Raw genomic sequence first — 10114 nt, 5'->3', positions numbered from 1 at the left:
GGAAGTGCAGTCTTCACTGTCCGGAAGGTCGCAAATCGCAGTTACGATGAATCGCAAATTAGTTTTAATTAGTTTTAAAACATAGTTTAACGGCAACATAGTTTTCCAACGTGAAATAAATGAATACGCTCTCAAATGTGCCGTCCGAGGCAGAGTCTGTTCGCCACGTTCGGCACACGTGATAGCTCGCTGCTCTCTGATTGGTTGAATCGTTTTTTGGACATAGCTCGGTAACTACTTCTCCGATTAATATGAAACCTTGAAAAGGCACATCCTCGGGTCCCCAGCAATATACCTGGCAAGTTTCAAGTATATCGGACCCGTGGTTGTCGAGAAACAGCGGTCACAGACATACAGACATACAAACATACAAACATACAAACATACAAACATACAAACATACACACAGAGATTACTGGAATTATAGATAGATATCGACACATCTGGGCAGTGTCTGTGTTGTCAATTAACGACTCCCTCAAACTTTTGTTTCTGTGGTTGTGAAGTGTTTTTAATAACGTTGTGGTGGTTTTGAATCACGTGGTGGTGAGGTATTTTGAATTATGTGGTGGTGAGGTGTTTTTGAATGACGTGGTGGTGAGGTGTTTTAATATCACATGGTGGTGAGGTGTTTTTAAATCACATGGTGGTGAGGTGTTTTGAATTACGTGGTGGTGAGGTATTTATAATTACGTGGTGGTGAGGTGTTTTTAAATGACGTGGTGGTGAGGTGATTTGAATTACTTGATGGTGAGGTGTTTTGAATTACTTAGTGGTGAGGTGTTTTGAAACATCAAAACAATTCGCATTGAAAACACTTCACAGCCATCAAACACGTAATAAAAACACCTCACAGCCATAAAACACGTAATAAAAACACCTCATAGCCATAAAACACGTAATAAAAACACCTCATAGCCATAAAACACGTAATAAAAACACCTCATAGCCATAAAACACGTAATAAAAACACCTCACCACCACGAAATTAAAAACACCTCACAGCCATAAAACACGCAATAAAAACACCTCACAGCCATAAAACACGTAATAAAAACACCTCACAGCCATAAAACACGTAATAAAAACACCTCACAGCCATAAAACACGTAATAAAAACACCTCACAGCCATAAAACACGTAAAAAAACACCTCACAGATACGAAATTAAAAACACCTCACAGCCATAAAACACGGAATAAAAACACCTCACAGCCATAAAACACGTAATAAAAACACCTCACCACCACAAAATTAAAAACACCTCACAGCCATAAAACACGTAATAAAAACACCTCACCACCACAAAATTAAAAACACCTCACAGCCATAAAACACGTAATAAAAACACCTCACAGCCATAAAACACGTAATAAAAACACCTCACCACCACAAAATTAAAAACACCTCACAGCCATAAAACACGTAATAAAAACACCTCACAGCCATAAAACACGTAATAAAAACACCTCACCACCACAAAATTAAAAACACCTCACAGCCATAAAACACGTAATAAAAACACCTCACCACCACAAAATTAAAAACACCTCACAGCCATAAAACACGTAATAAAAACACCTCACAGCCATAAAACACGTAATAAAAACACCTCACCACCACAAAATTAAAAACACCTCACAGCCATAAAACATGTAAAAAAAACACCTCACAGATACGAAATTAAAAACACCTCACCACCACGTCATTTAAAAACACCTCACCACCAAGTAATTCAAAACACCTCACCACCACGTCATTTAAAAACACCTCACCACCAAGTAATTCAAAACACCTCACCATCAAGTAATTCAAAACACCTCACCACCAAGTAATTCAAAACACCTCACCACCACGTCATTTAAAAACACCTCACCACCACATAATTAAAAACACCTAACCACCACGTAATTATAAATACCTAACCACCACGTAAATCAAAACACCTCACCACCATGTGATTTAAAAACACCTCACCACCACATAATTCAAAATACCTCACCACCACGTGATTCAAAATACCTCACCACCACGTGATTCAAAACACTCCACAACCACGGAAACAAAAGTTTGAGGGAGTCGTTAAGTGACAACACAGACACTGCCCAGATGTGTAGATATCTATCTATAATTCCAGTAATCTCTGTGTGTATGTGTGTGTGTTTGTCTGTGACCGCTGTTTCTCGACAACCACGGGTCCGATATACTTGAAACTTGCCAGGTATATTGCTGGGGACCCGAGGATGTGCCTTTTCAAGGTTTGAAATTAATCGGACAAGTGGTTCCCAAGGTATGGTCACCGTACTCGCAAGCCGTTCGCTTTGGCTTTGCGAATGGACCAAACCATTTCATGTAAATAGAGGGGGGGGGGGGGGGTTCTACCGTACTCGCAAGCCGTTCGCTTTGGCTTTGCGAATGGACCAAACCATTTCATGTAAATAGAGGGGGGGGGGTTCTGTGGTCGTTACTGCCACGTGGTTTCAAAGTTTTTTTTTGTTGTTGTTGTTTGCACGCATGTTTTTTTGCACCCACGTACGGGCACGCCCTAGTATAGATAAATGACTGTACCCGAGTTGCCGTTTTGTCATGGTTTAAACCAATCATAATTCAAACAATTATTTTGCAGAAATGTATTTGTAATATACGTGATATCACATTTTATAAACAATTGAATTTGGAACTTAAAAAATTCCCCAAAAAAATCCCCCCCCCCCAAAAAAATAATTTGGAAAAATTTTCAAAAAAATACCCTTAGGACAAACCGACGGGAGAGATATGTGCATACCAGAAGTTTGGTACGATTTCACAAAAGTTTGAGAAAGTAGTTTAGTGACAACACAACACAGGACAGGACAGACGCTGCACAGATATACTGTATATATATACATATACACATACATATCGACATGCTTTGCCGTTTTTCGAGTTCATCAGTACAGAATAATGCTTAAAATTGTCCTATGTGGCCTGAACATTCCTCCAGACTTATCGGCCGTAAACCCCTAACTACCCTGCGCTCACAAAGTGAAAACGTGGTTAAGCATTCAACTACGTACGTGTGTGTGCCGTACGAGTGCCATAAGTGTGACGTGTGCCGTGTGCCGTACGTGTCTGCATTTTAAAAATTCATTTTCTCGGCAACCGTTGGTCCAATTGACATGAAATTTTCACCATAGGAGCCCTCCTCCTGTAAAATATTTTAATTATCATGACGTCATAGGTCACGTGGTACAGGCGCCATATTGGAAAAACTTCGCACATCGCACATCATGGAAAAAATTGAGACCTGGCTCATTGTCAACTACTCGCCATGGGGAATAAGATGTGTTAATGATGATGTCATCGGTGCCTTCGTTATGACGTCATCATTTGACAAATACAACATTTATCCATCCGATCATTATTAATTTTTTCTCAGCAACTGTTGGTCTGATGGACACGAGATTTTCATCCTCGGAGCGCCTCCTCCTTTAGAATATTTTAATGATAATCATGACATCATATGTCATGTGGTACAGGCGCCATCTTGGAAAAACCGAAAATGTTGCACCTCTATATCTCCAAAACCGTTGCATGGAAAAAATTGAAACATGGCTCATTGTAAAGAACTCCATATGGGGAATAGGTGTTGTTAACGATGACGTCATTGGTGCCATAATCATTACGTCATTATTCGACAGGGAAAACGCTTAGTCTGATCAGTTTGAAATGTATTGAACGTGATATATGCAATAATGATATTAGAGAATATAAATTTATGATGTCATCGCTCACGTGGTCTGGCAGCCATATTGAATCAAAGAAGAAAAAAAATGTTCAAAAACAGAAGAGTTGGATCGCAACAAGTTGATTGCGCAGAGTAAGTATTCTATGAATTCCATCTAGTTGTGTATAGCAAAGCAACAAATCACACCATTACAGCCATTCTGTCTGCTGCGAAAACGATTTAGATGCTTCAGAAATGTCTAAGTCCCCGCAAGTGTGTTGGATCTCGTTTTGCTGCCATGCACGTGTTTCCCAGACCCCGCTTGCGTGTGCAACTTCGGTTGGTGATGATGATTGTAGTGATTAAGATTATTCTTTCCTGCCCAAGTGATCTGTTTTATTAACGGGAACATAAAACGTGGCAGGTAATTGGACTCGAGATTGTGTGGTTACATCGTGTGTTTGACAAGCTTAATTGCGGGGAGCAAGGCAGGAGCGCGTGCTGTCCGCCACTTCACGTGCCCATCGGATACCCATCCCTTCGCCCGCCCACTCTCTTTTTATTCTCCGAATCCATCAATCCCTGCCTTGTTGTTCAGAAATTTACACTGTGTGTTGTGGAAACTGCCGTTTTTCTGGCAGCAGACGCGTGAGCACAGCACGACGGCCTTTTGGTCGACGCATGTTATATAGTACATAGATAGAGGTCCATAAGCCTCCTCGCACCCAAGATGGACAAGCTCCCACTGTTGTAAATGAGCGACTGCTTGGGCACAAACGTATTGCGGCTGGTTTTGTTTCTGGCATATCGTGGTGGTGTAAGGGCGTATTATAAGCTGAATAATCAAAAAGTGCTTTTCGAGGCCTTTGTGAGCCGATGGGGAGGGGAACCAGCGCTGTAAATTATTAATACTGTGCCCCTTCCCCCTGGCTCTTGGCGCTGGTCTCGTAAGCACCTTCGGGGCTCGCAGGAATATCTCCCGATTCCCCCCTTGACATCTTGTAACATCGCACATGGTAAATCGCCATCGCAAGTCTGGGACTGTGTGTAATATACGACCGTTGTAGCAAAGCGAGGGAAAATGAAGCCCTGGGTTCCTGTTGTTATTGCTTTACTGCAGCCATTCTATAGATGGTGTGAAGGTTTAACTGAACTATCTCCATTCGCTAGCTGTGCTCGGTCATGTATGTCTCAATCGCATGTGAGACAATATACTGGATACGCAAATTGTTGGAACCCCCCTCCTCACCATCCCGTCTCCAAACTATTACATTTTTTCTTTTCTTCCTTCCTTTCGGTGCGCATTCAATTAATGGTGTTATAGTTGCCACTCTTTAGATTTCTGATTCATTTTGTATCCTCCTTCACATGATAAACTAATGCAAGAAGATATCCTGATTGACTGAGGAGGTTGCGTACTTACCTCTTGTTGTTAGCCCGTCACCTGCGGTTTTGTAATCACTTCTGTGTGTGTGTGTGTGTGTGTGTGTGTGTGTGTGTGTGTGTGTGTGTGTGTGTGTGTGTGTGTGTGTGTGTGTGTGTGTGTCCGTGTGTGTGTGTGTCCGTGTGTCCGGGCCACAACTTTTTTTTTTAACCATTTGAGTTTTGTCATCAAATTTTCACCAAAGCTTTATTATGATAATATGGAGAAGACAATTTAACAATTTTGTCAAAAGGTTGAAGGTTAGCGTCACCTAAAATCATCAATTTTCATCCAAATGACCTGAAATTTCAATTTAACATTTGAGTTTTGTCATCAAATTTTCAACAAAGCTTTATTATGATAATATGGAGAAGACAAATTAACAATTTTATCAAAAGGTTGAAGGTTAGCGTCACCTAAAATCATCAATTTTCATCCAAATGACCTGAAATTTCAATTTAACATTTGAGTTTTGTCATGAACATTTCAATAAAGCTTTATTATGACAATATGGAGAAGAAAAATTAATAATTTTGTCAAAAGGTCAAAAAGTTAAAGGTTAGCGTCACCTAAAATCATCCGTTTTCATCCAATTGACCTGAAATTTAAATTTACCATTTGAGTTTTGTCATCAAATCTTTAATAAAGCTGTATTATGAGAATATGAAGGCAAATTAATAATTTGGTCAAAAGGTCAAAGGTCAGCATCACATAAAATCGTCAATTTTCATCCGGTTGACCTGATATTTTAAGAATTTGCATATTGGGTCACTGAATTGGTTCACCAACCAAAAGCTAGAAGCTGTTTTTTTGTTTTTTTTAGATCTAAAGCTCAATGGTCAAGGCTGCATAAAATCATCAATTTTCATTTTGTATTTTTTTAAACTGTTTTTGTTATTTTGTGGATACGGAAGAAGTAGAAGACGTCTGAATACAAACGGATGCAGATGGACTTTGCATTTTCAGATGCTGTCTAGTTTAATCTGCATTTGACCCTCAAATTGCTTATAAATGTTGGAATAATGCTTGATAATGATGATAATGACAACGAGTTTATTGTCATATATATATATATATATATATATATATATATACAACAACACAACAACATGCATTTTAAGGCCATGTTCCCTGCTAGAGCGGGGGTTAGCCTTGCGGTCCCCATGACAATCTTCTCCATTTTGCCCTATTTTCTGCATCTCTCCTTGTTAACCCCCTTGCCCGCATTTCTTCTTCCACCATCTTTAGCCAAGTCTTTCTCGGTCTTCCCCGTCCTCTACTTCCTTCTACATTAACTTCCATCACTCTTCTCAACCAGTCACTTTCATCCTTCCTCAATACATGACCAAACCATCTCAACCTGTTCCTCTTCACAGCATCAATCACAGGCAATATTCCCATCATCTTTCGCAATTCATCATTTGTCTTCCTCTCTCTCAACGATACTCCGCACATCCATCGAACCATTCGCATTTCCACCCTTTCCAGCCTTCGTTGCTGCTCTACGTTCATTACCCATGTCTCGCTCCCATAAATCATAACACTTCTCACACATGCAGCATACACCTTTCCCTTCAGCTTCAGCGACACTCTCCTCCTCATCAGCACGCCACTCAGTTCCCGAAACTTCTTCCATGCACATCTCACTCGAGCAACCGTTGCCGAGTCTGATCCACCTTCTCCATTCAGCATGTCTCCGAGGTAGCAAAATGTTTTCACACCTTCCAGCTTCACGCCGTCTCCAAGATCCAACTCAACATTTCCTCCATCTGCAGCTCCCTCTGTGCACACCTTACATTTGAATGTAGCTGCCACACTGGTTAATGACCCTCTCAGACCACTACATTTTTGATGAACCCACTCAGCACACATTGTACATTGAATGGAGTTCACCCCGACACCCTTCCTACACACAGCACACGGCCACTTCCCAGTTCTTTCCACCTCACCACATGCTTTACCACTTGCCATCACCTTTGTCTTTCCGATATTCACCTTCAGACCTTTTGTCTCCATACATTCCTTCCACTTGTTCATCTTTTCCTTCAGTCCATCCATACTTTCCGCAATCAACACCAGATCATCTGCATACAACAACTCCCACGGTAAACCCTCCTTTACGGTCTGAGCCAGCACCTCTATCACAGCTACAAATAGTAGTGGACTTAGTACCGACCCCTGATGCACTCCCACCTTCACCTCAAACTCACCACTGTTCCCGTCCTTCGTCCTTACAGCTGTGCGTGCTCTTTTGTACATTGCCATCACTAATCTGATCAACCATTCCTCCACTCCTAACTTCCTCAATGCCCATGTCAATACTTTGCGTGGAACCCTATCGAATGCTTTCTCCAGATCAACAAACCCAAAAAACAACTTCTTCCTCTTATCCATGTACTTCTCCTGCAACTGCCTCACAATGAAAAGCGCATCTGTCGTTCCTCTTCCTGGCATAAATCCAAACTGCATTTCGTCGATCTTCACTTTCTTCCTTATCCTCCTCTCCAACACCCTTTCCAATACCTTCATTCCATGCTCCAATAACTTTATCGCTCGGTACGAGCCACACTCCAGAGGGTCACCTTTCCCCTTGTATAGAGGGACGAGGGTACTCAGTTCCCAATCCACTGGAATGCGGCCTTCTTTCACCACCAAATTACAGATCTCTGTCATTCTCTTCACACCCCAACTTCCTGCTGCCTTCAACATATCTCCCACAACTCACGTCGGCCCTCCCGCTTTTCCACTCTTCATTGCTTTTATCGCTTCCTCAACTTCCTTCTCAGTTATCTTCTCTGCCGGTCCTAAAACTGGGTTACTCTCTATGTTGCCATCCCATTCATTCTCTGTATTCAACAGCATTTCCATATATCTTTTCCATCTTCCTTTAATTCCATCTGGGTCGACAACGATTTGTCCCACTTCATCCTTCAAGCAACTCACCCCCATCACATCACACCTCTCTTTCCCTATCTGCTTTGCAATCCTGAATACTGCTTTCTGACCCTCTTTCGAATCCAAGCGTTCTCCGAACATTTTCCTACATGCCTCCTGCGCCTTTGCTACCTCTTTCTTTGCAGCCTTCCTGGCTGCCTTATAACTTTCATGCTCTGCTGTTTCTGCTCCCGTACCCTTCGCCTTCTGCCACTCTTTGAACTTCTTCCTCTTCTCGTCAATCCTCTTTCCAACCTCAACATCCCACCACCATGTTTCCGAGTGCCTCGGTGGTCCTTTTGTCCATCCACATACCTCACCAACGGCTCCCAACAGACTAGCTTTCATTGACATCCAACCACTTTCAAGCTCAACCACATCATCCTCGACCCTACTCAGCCTCTCTTTTAATGCCTCCCTTACTGTCACCTCTTTCAACCTCCACACCTTCATTCTCGGTTGGTACTTCACCCGCCGAGCTCTCCTCGCACCTTTCACCCTTATGTCGCAGACAACCAAGTGGTGCTGTGAAACAGCCTCCTCCCCCGGGATCACCTTTGTGTCCCGGAGGTGCCCCCTATCTCGCCGACGCACCATCAGGTAGTCAACGGTTGTCGTCGACCCACCTGACGTGTATGTAACAAGCTTATTGTCCTCTTTCTGGAACTGAGTATTACAAATCAACAAATCAGCTCCATCAGCAAACTCCAAAATCCTTTCACCTTCTCCATTTCTCACACCATATCCGTAACCCCCATGAACTCCCTCAAAACCATCCATACTCCTTCCCACATGTCCATTCAGGTCTCCTCCCACCACAACAACTTCCTCATCTTTCACGTTTTCCATCAGCTTCTCTATCGCACACCAGAACTTGTCATTCTCTTCATCGCTTCGACCAACCTGCGGAGCATATCCCGAGATGACGTTCACCAAGAGCTTTCCAATCATCATTTTCACCATCATCAACCTATCACTCACTCTAGTCACACTCACCACACTGTCTACAAACTCCTCAGAAAACAGGACACCAACACCATTCACGCCCTCCGGGCACCCTTGCCACACAAACTTGTATTTCTGTCCCTGCCTACCCTTCACCATTCTCACACCACTTCCCTTCCATCTCGTCTCTTGCACACAACATATGTCCACTCTTCTTCTGACCAATACTTCCACCACTTCTCCTGATCTCCCTGTCATTGTCCCCACATTCCATGTCCCAAACCTCAGAAACCGATCTCCACTTCGGGCTGCACCCTGCCCATATGTACTTGTGATTGTCATGGTTCTCTTTTTGAGGCAATGTTTTTATGGCCGGATGCCCTTCCTGACGCCAACCCTCTTAGTCGTCTCTTACGACACGCAGGGATACGGTGTACCTAAATTCTGACCAGGGTACACACTGGGAAACGTTTAAAACATGTAAATTCTGGGGGTGGGGGGGGGGGGGGAGGCGTCAGCATCACGGCTGCGGTTTAAACATATTCCAACAATATCCAAACAGAACGATGAAAAAAAAAACAATCCGGGAAAAGTCTCCAAGCGAGAACGTCGATTTGAGAAAGAAGGAGCAGAGGCGGAAGAAAACGAGATACAGGGGGCGGGGCACAAGCCGAGACGAGGAGGAGAGCGAACAAGCACGTGTCCGAGAGGAGAGAAAGAATCAATATATAATTCTTTGTCTCAGGAGGTGAGGTGAGGTGAGGGGGAGAAAATAAAATAAAAGAAACAAGCAATACAGCGAAGGAAATAACCCAAACCGACAAAACACCGACGGGGGGAGGGAAGCCCCAAGTCACCAGGCCGCGCACGAGGTACGACTCAGAAAACGATTAACTACACACAAGTTTGCACGAACCACAAACCAACACCAACTAGAAACACACAATAACACGTACACAGCAAAATAACCAGTGGAAATTTGACAAAGACAAGAATGGGAAAACACTCAAACTTCGATGCCGCGGAGAGCTCGAAGCACGCCTCACTGACTCCTCTAAGGCTATGACGCTATGACGCTCTATATATATATATATATATATATATAT

Source organism: Myxine glutinosa, chromosome 1 (assembly GCF_964187855.1).
Source record: "Myxine glutinosa chromosome 1, kmMyxGlut1.1, whole genome shotgun sequence".
NCBI lineage: Eukaryota > Metazoa > Chordata > Myxini > Myxiniformes > Myxinidae > Myxine > Myxine glutinosa.
Note: the sequence above shows the minus strand (reverse complement) of the source record.